A 16,757-nucleotide genomic window follows, 5' to 3' on the forward strand; every position below is an offset into this window, starting at 1 on the left:
GCGTGCGTGCGTACGTGTATATACAATACATATACTAAACTATAACTTACTATACTGTTTACAAACTTTTATATTAATTTCAATCGACGAGAATAATTATCCAGGTACAAAACAGATTTTTATACATGGAAAAGCGACTTTCTCAGAACTACTTTCGTAGACTCTACAAATCTGGTTTCACATTAAATAAATATTTTAAAAATAATAACAATTGACTATCGTTCTATGTTTTAATCAAACTACTATTCTGCTATTGTATTTTTACGGTTACTATATAAGTTTTTGAGATGTAAACAGACAATAACAAAACAAACAACAAATAATCATTTGTAAGGATTTTTCAGTATTTTTAATACCATGGAAAGTAATGGTAATTTGTGCCTGAAACACAAAGGTAATTTACCTGATATTTACCCGAGAAATAATAATAATATACACTATCTGACTTTATTATAACCGGGCTATAATATGACTAATTAATTATTAAGATCTAGCCTTAACTAGCTTTTTATGTGCCCCCTAAAAAATTTTACTTTTGCCTGCCTTTTTTGAAAAAAAAAATTAAAACATAATACGATAAAAAATTGTCAGTTAATTTTTAACTTTAATTAAAAAGGTTACGGAATCGGCCCCCATGGCGGAAAAGGTCAAAATTTAAAATGAAAATATAATATTGATCATTTGTTGATATTTTACTTCAGGGGATCGTCCTGGACTCTGCGTATGCACCTATTGAACCTGCCTAGTTACAGCACTGATTAAGATAATAAGTAATTTGGACTAGATATTGATGGTTGTATCTTAATAATTACAGTAATTCGTTATATTATAGTCTGATAAGGATCCCGCTGAACTGCTTATTATTAACCAATGTCAGATTTAGTATTACAGATACAGAAGGTTTTCAAAATTTAGTCTTTCATGTAAAAGTATAGGCTACAAGGGAAATGATAACAATTAAAGATTTTTTAATAAGTGATAAAAAACTGGTTTTTATTTCATTGATCTTATATATTTTTATGGTTTTCCAGTGGTATGGTGCCACATTTGTGAATAGTCCTATCTCATTTTACTTAGTTTCTGATGGTTATTGTGTGTTTTTGTATACAGAAAATGTTTATTAACATTTCAAAATTTTTTTCTACAATCGGTTCTAAATTCTGTTGCGTTTCTCCAAAAAATTTCTGGAAATGATGATTTTGTGTTGGATTTTATATATACACTGGATTTTTTAAAAATCAAATGGCTTATGACGTATTGTCTGCACAATTTCATAATCACATTACATAATCCACTAGAATATTATTAAGTTATTCACAGTATTTAAATGAATAAGTGAACATTTTTCTCCAAAATTAAGAAAGACAATATGAACTTCTAAATACACGTTTGGTAATATTGAGTTTTGTCGAATAGAAATTAATCTGTCAGCAGGGTACACGACAACTGAGCAACAGTCAACTGGGCGATTCACAATGGGCGATGGTCAACTGGCCGATAGTCATTTGGGCGATAGAAAAATTTTTCACGATTAGCAAGCATACGATTGGACGGATATTTATTTATTTATTTGTAAATATTGGTAAAATATGTGAGGATCGAACGAGTTGAAGGGAAACAAACCCGATTATGACCTCATCAGAAGCTAGTAAATGTCAATTTTTTGACTCGAAAGATTGTCAATTTACGTTTTCTCAAAGTTGATAGAGACACCTTATGACACCTTTCCTTCGCTTTTTGTCCTCCTAAGGAGTTTGCACCTTTGAATATGACAAAGAACAACCGATTTCAGTCAATCGTCGCCTGTTTTTCGTCCTTTTAAGATTTCCTGTGTATTATTACTTTCTTCAGTTTCGTTTGTGTACCTCCTTCGGATTTCTCGTCGTCCTTCTGCTTATATGCTGCTACTCTACCGAACTGTTAATCAACGTCAAGAACTCCTCAACGTATTCTCCTCAACAGTGGATTTCTAGTTAAGACTCGAAAGGGACCGAAATTTGTGAACTCTCTCTCTCCTCGATGATAATGCACGTAAACGCGAATCCTGTGTGACGTATTGTACAAACTTTCGTGCCGTTTAATAAATGTTTAAGTGTTAATTGTATCGAGTGACTTTTCTCCAACTGAATTTCCCACTCTATCCTCTTACCCCTAGTCTCACATACGAGACCGCGTTATTGCCATCCAGAAAAACGTTCAAAAAGTCGTGTAAGCGTAGCCTACTTGGTGTCAGAAATTTCCGAATGTAATTACTTACATTCGGCTAAAGGCCGTATATAAATCCATTGAAGAACCAAACAATAAACGCCAGAAGAACAATAAACACCAAATCGGAAACGTAACGGGAGTCAGAAGGAAACGCCGTCCTAGAATCTCACAATATATATAAATAAATACAGTGAGACCCCGCTTAACGCTGCCCCGCTTAACGCTGTTTCGGTTTACGCGGTAGTATTGGAATTACCCGAGATCGCACGCAGTGTTGGAATCAAGGCGTAATATCAAATTTTAAAGCTTATTATCTGCGGCGGACATTCCGACAACTGATTGATAAAACAGATGGAGCAGATAAACAATCCATTAGAGATTTTTGGAAAAACTATAATATCATGAATGCTGTAGACAAGATCAATCTTTCCTGGAATGAGGTGACCGAGAAATGTTTTGAAAGGAGCATGGAAGAATATATGGCCGGAGCTAAGCAAGGATGTTGATACAAGAGAATCCATTGTTAATGTCGGCGAAATTGTCAAGCTAGCTAATGAAACAGGGTTGGATAATACAAATATACAGGATATTGAAGAATTATTGCAAGTTACAACTGGAGAAAGTTTTTCCAACGACGATCTTAAAGAATTAGTAGAACAACAGGTGTATGAAGATGACGAAATTAGCGTTTCTGAAGATGAGGAACAAAAGGAACTTTCAACGGATTTTCTAAAAAAAAAGTTTAGCCAGTATAACGGAAATAATGGATCAGTTTATACGAAATGATTTCAATTTTGATAGAAGTTCAAAGGATAGACGAAGTGTCATGGATGCGATGTCTTGCTCAGGGCCGGATTTACATAAGGGCATTTGGGGCCTGTGCCCAGGGCCCCCACAAAACTAAAATAAAAATTATGTTTAAACATATTTTTTTTTTCTATTACCGCGACAGCCTAGTGTGGCCTAATCTTGAGGGCAACAGGCAGAGAAAACCAAACTCGGGAAAAAACCTATGAAACATCGGAAAATTTCGGGAAAAACTTTCACATGGGTATTTTTCAGTTAAATTAAAATAATTAGTTTTACACAATAAAATATATGTATGTTTACAATAACCTTATTTTTAAATGAAATTTACAACTTCCTAGTTCAAATCTAATTGAAATCTAATCTCTTAAATCTTTCAATTAGATTTGAACTATTCATTTAGATTTGATTCAATTAGATTAGTATTTTGTGTAAATTTTCTAAATCATCAAATTTGCCTACTCTTAAAGGGGGGACACCCACCGAATTTGTGCCCAGGCCCCTGGATTGGTAAATCCGGCCCTGGTCTTGCTATCGACAACTGCTTGCTGAACGAAACAGGAAAAGGCAAACGACGTTAGATGACTTCTTCACAAAGAAACAAAAAATATCAAATGAGGAAGAAACTTCCTCATCACAAACATAACTTCTTTACTCGAACTTTTTTTTATTTTCATGAATGTTTTATGAATAAATTTCGATATTAGCAATAAATAAGTCTATAATTAATGTAATAAAAAAGTATTTAACAATAAATGTTACAAAATAAAACAGAAAAAAACCTGATAAATTTTCTTATTCTCTGTTCTGTTTCACGTATCCCCCTTATTTACATGTTAATATGACCCCGTTTAACGCTCTTTCGTTTAGCGCTCTGTCATCTAGGAATGCATCCCCCGCGTTAAGCGGGGTCTTACTGTATAAATATGGTTAAGATTATGAAGTATGAGTTACGAATTATTTCTTATCTAGGAAAAAGAAATGTTTGGAACATCGTTAATTATTGTATGTCAGAAGCAGTTAACAAAGTATATCAAAGAAAAACGGTTCTTCAAAAACAAATTCTATCGAAAAACTGCATTTCTTTCATGTGATTTGTTAACTTTCTAATTCTTTCGAAAAACTTGCCGTCAGTTTAACATAAGTATGTATGTTGAACAAATTATTTTCAAAACTAAAATTTAAAATGAAAACTTTGTTTTGAATTTTATGTCTTTTTTCTTTTAATGTATGCATAAATATGTTTGTTCATTACAAAATCGTTCTTTTACCTCGTTAAACTCGTTTCTGAAAAAATGGTATTTACATTTACCGGTAGTAGATCAATAGAAAAGACTGGTGATTTTTATAAATAAAACAAAAATTTGTATTTTGTCTATTATTGGTCTATTATTTTGTCGCCCATTTGGCTGTCCCATTCAACAAAACTCAGTATTAACAATCGTGTATTTTAGAAGATCATGTGTAGTTTCTTAATTTTGGAAATAATACAATAATTTTGTTATTTTTTTTTTAACGTTTGGAGGGCATAAAACGTATTAAATATACCCGTAGAAGTCCAAATTTGACTTTTTATTCTTTTCAACGAGAGCATAGTGTAAATAGTAGTTTAAATATAAAAATATAATAATGCTGTAATTACAATCTATGTAGCCTATAATACTTTTTAAATTTTATTTATTTATTTATTAAGAATCTTATGTAAGAATAGTTTTGAAGATCTAAAGATATATATGATAAGATATATATCATATGTAGGAAAAATTACAACTTCCTCATTTTATAATCGCTATTATTTAAAAATTGTTTTTTTTTTTTTAATGGTATAATGTCGCATTTCATTTCATATTGACGTCATTTTTGTTCATATAATTAAAGTCAAAATAAAAATATGATATGGAATGACGTAAAAGAACGTACAGTGCAGGTATTTGATTGTAAAAAAAGAGAAATATTTAATTTGAAATTAATAACTTACATTTAAAGTATCTATTTCAACGAGGTTTCCTATAAATAGCTTTAAGTTTAATGATCAATTAGTTATTCTAATAAAATTTATTTTGGATTCTCATTTCTATACATTACAAATTCAAATTTTTCCTTGTTTAGTTTCTGTATTTCTTGTATATGTACTGAGGACGAAATAGGATTTAAAGATTTTAACGAAAACCTGTACAGTTCTAGCTGCCTTCATTTCAATGTAAAGTTTATAATATTAGATATTTTATTAATTACATTTAGCTAATTGAATTGAATACCTAATAAGAGCAGTATCATCAATAAATTTATGCTCTTCTCTATGTTATATCATAGGTATAAGATCCATGAATAAAAGAACAAGTATTATATCGAACTCGGAATTCAGGAATTGAGTTTATCGATATTTTTGTTTTAAGGAAATATTAATATAATTAATAGGCCTATCTAGGATCAAGAAATTGTATAAAAATTGAAAAAAACATATACTATCGCTGCCTAAAATTACATTATATTATAAGATGCATGAAACAAAAGATCGTAGATTTGCATATGATTGTATAGGCTAATTTGAAATAGATTTAAGAAGAGATAGGTCTAAATACGTTTTAAGTTAACAATAGCTCATTGCTGAAATAAACGAAATTCATTAGGGAAATGAATAAAGGAATAATTTATTAATTCATTTAGACTGATCTCCTTTGTTCGTAGTTATTATATCTTAACTAGGTTGTATAATAATATCCTACAGTTAATTATTAATGGTCTCAATCAGTTGTCTAGGACAACTGTTTGAGACCATTAATAGAAAAGCCCACACGAAGAATCAATTGAGGACATTATAGTCAACCGTAACTCAGTATAAATAAGACCAAGCGAATGACAACTAAATTTGCATTTCGGAACAGAGGTCGAGTTAGATATCGTTAGGTAGAACTTCTCATAAGAAACAAAGTTTATTACAAAAATATTTATTATATCCTATCGTTTACAATATAAACTAAATTGTTTTCCCGCTGTTTACTAGCAGCATTTACATAGTAAACAATCTTGTTTCAGCTCTTAACGCGATAGACCGTCTGTTGATCTTTGTGTCGACTCGTTTTTGGTAATTTTTCAAACACTCATTTATCCCAGAAAAATCGTGCCATACAGTAATGAAGATGTTGATGATATTGGGTGAATGTAAACTTTAAGTAAATTGTAAGCTGCGGAACATCTCTAAGAACAAAGATATTCGGATCAAACTCATTACTTTGATTATGTAATCCAACGTTTTGCGACCCATGTAGCCGAAACTGGCCACATTCAACCGCAAAACAGTCGATATCGACAAATTAGACAGAGAGTCAGGGATGAAAGCATGATAGACGTTCTCTCTGCAGCTATGGTTAACTTTCATGATTCCATTTAAAAAATATTTTTGAATTTTCAATGGTAATGGAATGCATCAAGAACTTCGCGACATCTCTCTTTAACATTGTGTTAAGTTCTGTCTGAGTTCTGAACGGAAATTTGCTTTTACACTGGCAGGTTCTGTGATCCGATAAAGCGAGATTTAAAAGCAAAAGGGATGCCAATTTCCACATTGCTTTATTGTTCACTATTAGACAGTGGAGAATCCGCATTGACTTAGAGAAATGGACAATCGACACAAAGGAGACTTAATTGCTGGAGATCGAATAATTTTCTCCATTAATTAAACGTTTATTTACAATTGCGCCTTGGCTCTCCAAAGCACTACCAAGGTTAAAAATATAGCGTTTTACACATCGGAGAAAAGCAAATAATCATACATAATAGGCTGTCTTTTACACTACATAGAAGTGTTTAGAAGAAGGGACTTAAAGATGTGGCGCCATTGCATGGGTTCAAACAGTTGTGAAGATATATTTGAGCATGAACAAAGACATTGTGTACATGAAAGACACCAATAGTATGCCCGAAATCGAATAATTGGTTCTTTTTTTTAAATGCCTTTGAATGGATAAATTTATGCAAATTTTCTTGTTAATACGTTTCAGAACTTCTGGAATATAAGCCACTGGAGATTAAATAGACAATGTAATTAGAGGATTTGATCCCGGGATCCCGACCACTTTTTAGTCCCAAAATTTTCGGGATTAAGTTTTCCTAATCCCGAGATCTTCGGGATTGACATTATTTTAAAAAAGTTGCAAAATAGACTGCATGAAGCGAAACATTCAGTGCCAGTGCTCTTAACAGAATTGTTTGCCTATCATTTCAATATAAAACTTTTTGTATTTTGAACCAAAATGATAGGCAAGCAGTTCTCACTGGGTTACCTGGTAATATACTTCATTTTTGCGTTTTTGAATTTTCGCGGGCGCCAATCGATTTCCTGGCGCGGTCGATAGCACTTTTGGTTGGCTGTAGAGTTCTAACATAACCCTTCAAAAATTCTAATAAGTCATTCAATGGAGGAATATCATCACCCTTAAGTGAGCGCTCCCACCAGCCTCTGGTTGTTGCATCCAATTTAAATTGAATAATGAACATAAAAAAATAATATCCTCGAAAACTCATCTATATTAAAATTTAGAGCTTCTAAGAATCGAATACACTCTGTAATCGATTAAACAAAATTGTAACACGTGTCAGGTGTGTTTATGTTATCTAGCATTGATGTACAGTCTACAGCTCTGTCACACGTGTCAGGTATGTTATGTAACTGTAGACTTAAGAATGCGGGGTGAGATCTTCCCGCCTAGTGTTCAGTGCGTTTTACCTGTCAATGTGTCAGCCATCTTGTTTTGCCAGCGGATTTTAGTAGCATTTGTTGGCGCAAACGCTACTAAATAATTCCGAATAAATAATCCCGGGATCGACTAAGTATAATCCCGAAATCCCGGGATTAGAAATAACGGCCGGGGTCGAATTCCCTAAATGTAATTTCAGTATGCTGGCTGCCCAACACATTTTTTCTGGATCGAATTCTGGATCGAAAGTTTCTTCACAGATGGATTAGAAGAGTGATCTAGTATCATGATTACAATAATTACCTGATTTTGAAAGGTTTAAAAGATATTGTGTATTAGAGTCGCCCTACAACGTATGAAATAAAAAAAATTATCAGTCTATCAAACAGGTTTCTCAACAAAGTTAAGATTTTGCATGCACAAGATCCTTTCAGAGAAAGGATTCTAAAATGGTTATAAGAAAAAGTAGGTCACTTTAAACATCGTGACTCAATTCAGATTAGCAACAATTTATTTATTATATTTTCATGACTATTTATTACGTAATCACCAAGAGAAAAGTTTGATTTATTTTGTAAATGATAGGAAATAATAACATTTTTTTAAAACAAAACTTGAAAGGCTGAGCGCAAAGATGGTCTTTTCTATTTTTAAGCTAAGAAACTGCACTGTAAAAATTGTGTACGCTTATCTTTCATATTTATCTCTGTTATATATACTCGTATATAGATTCCATCAATATTTAAACGGAACTCTAGTAATCTTTCACTGTATTTAGAGACAGTATATTTAATATGGCCGGATGGCCGAGCGGTCAAGGTGGCAGCCTACCGCTCTGGGGGACCCGGGATCGAATCCGAACGGGTCGAATAATCCCCAAGAATTTTTCGGGGGTGGTCCGTTCGGATATGTCGGGCCCCATCCCTCACCACCCGGTCGCCCCATTGTGGGCCTGACCAAACCCATAATGGGCCTTCTAAAAGAGGCCCTCTTAGTGCCCACAGGGCGGAAAGAGTTAAAAAAAAAAAAAGTATATTTAATACACAAGAGTATGGCACTGTTAACTCAATTTCAACGTAGGACAGGGTTGGACTACTGTTGCGCTCAGCCTTTCAATTGTTTCTACTGAAAAAGCTATAACCAATGATATCCAACTCGATCCCTGTTCCGATATGCAAATTCAGAGTCAGGTCCTGTTGGTCTTATTTTCTGTTACCAGAAGAAATCAATAGGTTCTTCATATGGGTTTTGACTATGAAAAAAAAAAATTCCTCCAACCTTCCAAGACCAGCAATTTTTAAAAAAGTTAAAACAAAAGCATGTGCTACAGTGGTCTGAAATACCTTGTAGGAAGACCATTCCATGTCCGGATACTTTTTTGGACTACAATCATTTCTTGTGAATTGAGCCTATAAAAAACAAATTTAATTATACACTGTCACAGTCCATTCCCCAACTTTTGAAGCTACCATTTCGTAAGTATCGAAAATGGGTTTCCCTAAAAAAACTTAACTTTTCAAATACGTCAAATCGTCCAATAGTGTAACAGAATGACACACGATCGGACTGTGGCGTTCCACCTTCGGACATAACGATTTCAGGCCAAAGAAAATTCGAATATACAAGTGTCAAGCACCTGAGTGAGGATTAGTTTTAAATTATGCCGCTACGGCGAACAGCGCCAATGGAGGAACTGGATTTTTGTCAGTTTCGTTTTCGGTTAGCGGTGACAAAATATTTTGCTAATATACAGTGGAGTAATTTGAAATATAATCATAAGCAACGTTTAAATAAACATATTAAAGCGAAGCATATAAAGGCATATAACAAGAATAATAAAGATATTAAATAATTTAAATGTAGTTTGTGTTCAGGTAAATATCATAAAAAAGAAGAAATATTGTCACACTTCAGCGAGATACATGGTATTACATATTCATATAAAACTTTTCCCTGAAAAGCTAATGAATAATGATAAATGAATATAAATAAATAACAACTAACCCGTTAGAAAGCTATACATCCACAAGAGCCGAATTATCGGGCTAGAGTTGGCTATAATAAATAAATAATAAATAAGACAATTTGGCACTAGAGCTTGGCGTTAGGCGCCATCTCTTACTAAACTTAATAATTACAATTAAATTAAATAAATAATTTTAATAATTTGGAACTGGAGGAAAAGAAATCGGCCCGAAGCGGGACTCGAACCCGCAACTTCTGCTATCCGTGCAGACACGTTACCAGTTACGCTACCCGGACCTTCAGTCCAATCGCCTCCTCCAGTATAAATAAGCTAACATGACGACCATCGACGGTCATTACAATGCCGGCTGGGGACACATCAAGTGCCCACGTCCTCCCAAGGCACTCAACCGGCCATCGCAACCCCGGCAAGGCGTATAAATATAAATAAATAACAACTAACCCGTTAGAAAGCTATACATCCACAAGAGCCGAATTATCGGGCTAGAGTTGGCTATAATAAATAAATAATAAATAAGACAATTTGGCACTAGAGCTTGGCGTTAGGCGCCATCTCTTACTAAACTTAATAATTACAATTAAATTAAATAAATAATTTTAATAATTTGGAACTGGAGGAAAAGAAATCGGCCCGAAGCGGGACTCGAACCCGCAACTTCTGCTATCCGTGCAGACACGTTACCAGTTACGCTACCCGGACCTTCAGTCCAATCGCCTCCTCCAGTATAAATAAGCTAACATGACGACCATCGACGGTCATTACAATGCCGGCTGGGGACACATCAAGTGCCCACGTCCTCCCAAGGCACTCAACCGGCCATCGCAACCCCGGCAAGGCGTATAAATATAAATAAATAACAACTAACCCGTTAGAAAGCTATACATCCACAAGAGCCGAATTATTGGGCTAGAGTTGGCTTATAATAAATAAGACAATTTGGCACTAGAGCTTGGCGTTAGGCGCCATCTCTTACTAAACTTAATAATTACAATTAAATTAAATAAATAATTTTAATAATTTGGAACTGGAGGAAAAGAAATCGGCCCGAAGCGGGACTCGAACCCGCAACTTCTGCTATCCGTGCAGATGGTCGTCATGGTCGTCAGATCTAACATGACGACCATCTGCTATCCGTGCAGATGGTCGTCATGTTAGCTTATTTATACTGGAGGAGGCGATTGGACTGAAGGTCCGGGTAGCGTAACTGGTAACGTGTCTGCACGGATAGCAGAAGTTGCGGGTTCGAGTCCCGCTTCGGGCCGATTTCTTTTCCTCCAGTTCCAAATTATTAAAATTATTTATTTAATTTAATTGTAATTATTAAGTTTAGTAAGAGATGGCGCCTAACGCCAAGCTCTAGTGCCAAATTGTCTTATTTATTATTTATTTATTATAGCCAACTCTAGCCCGATAATTCGGCTCTTGTGGATGTATAGATAAATGAATATTTGAATTGTTAACGTCTGTAATTTATATACAGTATTTGGAATTTGATGATATTAAAATTTAATTATTTGTACTTATTACCCGATTTCACATTTTCTTATATATTTAACCAGATTTTTTTGTAGTAATTTGTATTCTGCAAACATTATTTTATCTTCGATCTCAAATATTATTTCAATAAATATTAATGCAAATGAAATCATGAATATAGATGCTAAATGACATCGAACCACTATAGCATTGCAGTATTGTACCAGTTTTTCAACATTTACGTTCCCAATATTAATATATTGTTCTATCGGGGGGCAGATCTGGATAGGAACAATATGGTCGATGTTCATACCACTTGACATTTTATTTATTATAAATATTACAACTTGAGATTTGGTCCTATCTGCCCTTGTGTTCTAATGGAATGGAAAAGTGTTAAATATGTTAATGTTTAATGTAAAATACTGCATAATATAAGGAATTATACTGCAATTATGTAGTATGTTTTAATTCATTTAGAATATAATAAACATTTAGAAATTGCATACACTCCATAAAATGACCAAAATTTGTGCATATAAGTTTCTAGCTTTTATGTTAGGCTTTCCTCAAGACTTTAAGTAGTTCTAAAATAGCTAAAGTGACCAGACGTACTGATTTTAGAGATTGTGTTCTGATTTCAAGTATGTATTGAATTCTTGAAGTTGCACTGATTAAGAAACAAAATTGCCGAGCAGTTCCCCCTAGCAAACATTACGTCCCTTTCTATATTTGGCTGAGTGAAAGGAGGTTGTAGCCTTTAACCCCTGTCTTTTCTCTATAACTACCCTAAGTCTCCTTTCCAAAATTCGGGGTAATGTTATCCAGACAATATTATGGTTGCGTATGTCATGTGAGTAATGAATTTATAATTAATGCAAATAATAATGTTTTTTAGGCTATATACTTATGCATATACGTATATAGCCTAAAAACGTTCAATTACTAATTATAATAATAACAGAAGCTCTCTCAGTGGGAGAATATCAAATTTTAAGTTTCTCTATGTTTTATTTTATTCATAATTTCATTTCATAATCTTATAGTATTAATTTTTATAGAAAAATTCATTTTTAAGCAAGGTGTCTATTCATAAATTTAATTCATTTTTACTTTTAGCTAATAATTTCGACCAAAGCACTTATAATTTATAATTATGAACAGAAAACACGAATATTGTAGGCCTACTTGTATAGACCTATTACAAATTGTGCAGTACTGTTTATACTTTGTCTATGACTATATTTTAAACCACACTCACTACATTCCATTTTATTTAACATCTAACGATTCCAACAACGTTGACAGTACGAAAAAAAAGGATAATCGTGCTATTTTACTCTTCGGATCGGGCGAAGAGGCTTGTAACTACGACACAAATCCAGTTGCCGCCATTGGCGCTGTTCGCCCTAGAGGCATAATTTAGAACTAATGCTCGCTCGGGGGCTAGACGCTTGTTTGTCAGCACGAGGCGTTTTTGTTGACGAGAAAAATTAGTTCCAAAAATTTCTGATAGGTGACGTTGACATACAAAAGACCACGAATAGACGTGCAAACGACAATGAAAATGACTTTCAATGTGTTTTTTTGATTCTGGGGATATTTAAATTCCCGAGTGTTCCGATCAGGTTTTTCCACATTGTTGAAATTTAAAAATGCTATTCGAAGTGAAGTAACATCCATCCATCCTGACATGCTGCAGTCCTAAATTGTGTTGTATCCTGTGGTAGAGGCCTTATCGAACACTTGTCTAATAAACACATTAAAATGATTTTCGTTTTTATTTCTTTTGTATATCAACGCACCTAGTGATGGTTTTTTTGAACTAATTTTATCGACGTCAACAAAACTCAACGTGTTGACAATACTTACCGCATTTCATTTTGATAATTATTTCATTTGTTATGAATGTTTATAGTTTTCACGGACTTTTTGATGCTGCAAAACATGCTCACTGAGAATTTTACACGTGTCATCTGAAAAAGTTAAACAAGATTCCTGAAACTGGTTTACCACTTCCTGCGCTCACGTGATTGCCTGAAGTTCATAACTTCATACCGCAGATTAAGTATATGATGCCATTTAGCAATAAACTCGGAAAGTCCCTTAACGAGAAAGGTGTCGCAAAATTTAAATTGTCTGTTGGTAGGACTGTCCGCACGTGGAAAGGACTTCCCTATGTGTATATATATTTCCTGAAACAGCCTATTATGTATATAAATTACCTGTATAATTAAATTTTCTTCGTTTAATATTTTATAGTTAAGGAAATTTGCTGTCTCATTTCTGCAGTAAGATAAGTAATAATTCTAGCGATAAAATACAATTATTAAATTGATATATTTCAAAATTTTAGAGGAAGTTTTTAGATTAAACATATACGCAATATAAATTTGTTTTATTCTCTTGTAATACTTAGAATGAAAATATGTAATTAATGATTTTCTAATTCGAAAATAAAAGGAAAAATGAAGGTAATTAAAACAATTTTTTTGTAAAAAGGGCTGGCGGAAATTACAATTTAATAAAGTAAAAATTGCATTACAAATACTAGTCGAATCTTGCTTGCTCGCCATATCCAACCACCTGGAACAACCATTCTTCATTGCAGAGATGACCTTTTTACAAAAACATGTTATATTTTTAATTGTGTTGGGATTGTCACTTGTGGACATTTTAGACTATTTTACATATTTGTGCAGAGTTGTAGCCTACAAAGAAAGGTCATCTCTGCAGTGAAGAATGGTTGTTCCAGGTGATTGGATATGGCGAGCAAGCAAGATACGACTAGTATTTGTAATGCAATTTTTACTTTATTAAATAATTAAAACAAATTTGGCTGTAAACGTTTTAAAAACTTACAAAAAATAAACTATAAAATTATTTTAAAAGATAAAAGAAGGAATATGGCCTAATTAAATTTAAAATAAAATATGATTGTATATAAGATTATTACTGTTAAGAATAATCTATTTTCATTTACTTAATGTTCTAAATTATAAAAAAAAAAACAGAGAAGAAAAACAAAAAGTGTAACTGTCTTAAGTTTAGAAAGTTATCCTTGAATTTCTTAAGAAAAAGGTAAAACGACTATTATTTCATTATGCGGTAAAAGTAATAAATTTGGCTTTATCAAAATTAATTACAGAATCATTTTATTATTTTATAATTTATAAATATAGTAAGATAAAAATTTTAAATTGATTTAAAATAATACTTTATGAGTTTCTTATCAAGAATTTATTTTAATGGAGAAAAATTTAATTGCTTAAAAAGTGCTAACATTAATAAATACTCTCAATAAATTATTCGTGTGATAGTGTTAAAACATAAGTAGGGCTTGAAAAAGATGAAACGAGATTTGGGCTAGTCACAAATGTAGGACTTCACCTTTCGAAAACATAAATATAAGAATAATATAAATACAATAAAATATATTTGATTATTTGTATTATATTTCTTAAAATGAATCGAACATTGCTATTTTTTATTGACTAATAATCAGAAATTTATTTAATTTATGTAGATGTTTGACAATTCTGAAAATTTCTTTCGGAGTATTACTTTATAATAAAATAAAATTTTATAGTAATTCACTGCAAATTAACAAATTATTATTCTGTTTTATGGATAAAACTGAGAAAGAACTGATACCGTAATAGATTAACGTGTTTTAATAATTGAAAACAAAGGGTCACTTCGGCAGTAAATACGTTCTGAGAGAACCGGGTTCGAGTCTAATTTGAATCGTCAGAAATGTTCAGGATGACTTTTCTAAGATGTTTAAACTTACGCAATAGACTTTTGCTAGGGCAATGGCTTTCACGACATCAACACAGTGTTGAAACAAGTTTTTGGGATGGCGCAAGATTTCCTAATACTTAACAGTTTATTCAAAGCTTAACAAATTATTAGATATCAGATGTAACAAATATATTAAAGTACGAGGTTTCCACTGGCTTACGACTTCGTGCATTTGCATAAGATTATCTTAAATCAACTTTTAATATATCTATCTAATTGTAAGTACGGTACAGTACATCGGATCAGCTCCCTCACCATTGTGGGCATGATTTAATTTATGATGAAGCAGAGAAAAAAGAGGTCTTCTTAATACCCACAAGAACAAAAACATTAAAAAATCAAAAAATTGAAAAGTACAAGCAATTCTTCTATTAAAGAATCATTATAAGAAAGAAGACTCATATTGTATCAAGACATATTTTAAAATATTTTATTTTAGTAACATCGAAAAATGCATTGCTTTCTATATTTTTCAAATTGAACAGGAAATACAAAGTATATTAAAAATATATAATTAAATATAAAATATCCGTTACATGTTACAATTAAGCGCTTTAAATTAATAGTTTAATTTAGGCCTATTTGTTGACACAAACAGGTCTTCTGTCACCTGAAACCACGTGAAATATATCAGCTGATAATCTAAGTACATGCTCGATAGTTTACAAGATATTTGTCGAAATATATTTTGACAAATACCAAAAAAATTGCACGATTTTTAACCTATTTCCTTTTCCAAAAACCACAAATTATTCATTAATATTAATAGAATATTTAAAATTTCCCCAATAAAATTAAAACACTATTTTTCCACTTACAAATTATAATATGTTACATAATTTATATTAGTAATAAAAAACGTTTACAGTAAAGTATATTATCGTATATTACGCATCCTTAACACACTGAATAAATTCAAAAATTATCTATTTTTAACCTAAATTCTTCATTGGATAATATATATTTTCACGCGTATTTAAAATGAATACTCATTAAAGTTTAATTAATAAAAATATAATTAATGACTTACCATTAAAGGAAAATTCAATTCCTTTGATCAATTCAAAAAAACTCATTATTTTTCAGGTCACGAGTAAATATTCAAAGGAAATGGCTACATGTACTTGAAATATAACATGGAGGGGAGTATCCAAAGAACACCAACGGGGAACTGAATTAAAACAGGTCAAGCACAATTAGGTCACAAGAAAAATCATATATCACTTTTTCTTATATACTTTCTAATATACTTTCACTTAAACTGTATAGAAAGTATTAAAGATTAACTACATTTATATTTTTTTACGTTTTCCTTATTATAAGCTTGATGTAGAAGGTAATTTATAGTTTATACAAGAACTTACCTTTCAAAGAACCAGTTTTGATTAAATACTAGAGATAATAAAATTTTAACGTAGATAAGATAGTCATATTTTCATATTAAAAGTCAGCTGACTCGCTATTGTTTTTGTAATTTAAAAGTATTTAAAATGAAATTAAGAACTTGACGTTTTAACTGTCGTAAACAACTATGCACCTTTGTGGTGCCTTAACAGAGTACAAGTTTTGAAACTATGACGAAATTCCAAGAAACAAAAAGAAAAAATTACAAATGGCTAATGGAATTTCCTTTTGTTATTTTTACTTTGTTTTTGTAATCTTTACCTTGGATCTTTTTTTATATAGGGATTTCTCATTATTCATCAGAAGATTGCAATTAAAAATTTCGTCAACGTATTTACCTCTTGAATTTAATTAAATTTAAATGCTGCATTTAT

General features: G+C 32.0%; 1 long non-coding RNA gene across 2 annotated transcripts in view; it reads right to left on the minus strand.

The window, feature by feature from the left end:
* The window catches only part of LOC136981594 (uncharacterized), a 32,151-nt gene that overhangs the window by 13,539 nt on the left and 1,855 nt on the right, over positions 1-16,757 (minus strand). For both annotated transcript variants that reach the window (XR_010881744.1, XR_010881743.1), the window contains exon 2: positions 16,010-16,150. This is a non-coding gene — a long non-coding RNA (uncharacterized lncRNA). The remainder of the gene's footprint in view (positions 1-16,009; positions 16,151-16,757) is intronic.

This window comes from Centruroides vittatus, unplaced genomic scaffold, assembly GCF_030686945.1.
Source record: "Centruroides vittatus isolate TY-2023 unplaced genomic scaffold, ASM3068694v2 contig_782, whole genome shotgun sequence".
NCBI lineage: Eukaryota > Metazoa > Arthropoda > Arachnida > Scorpiones > Buthidae > Centruroides > Centruroides vittatus.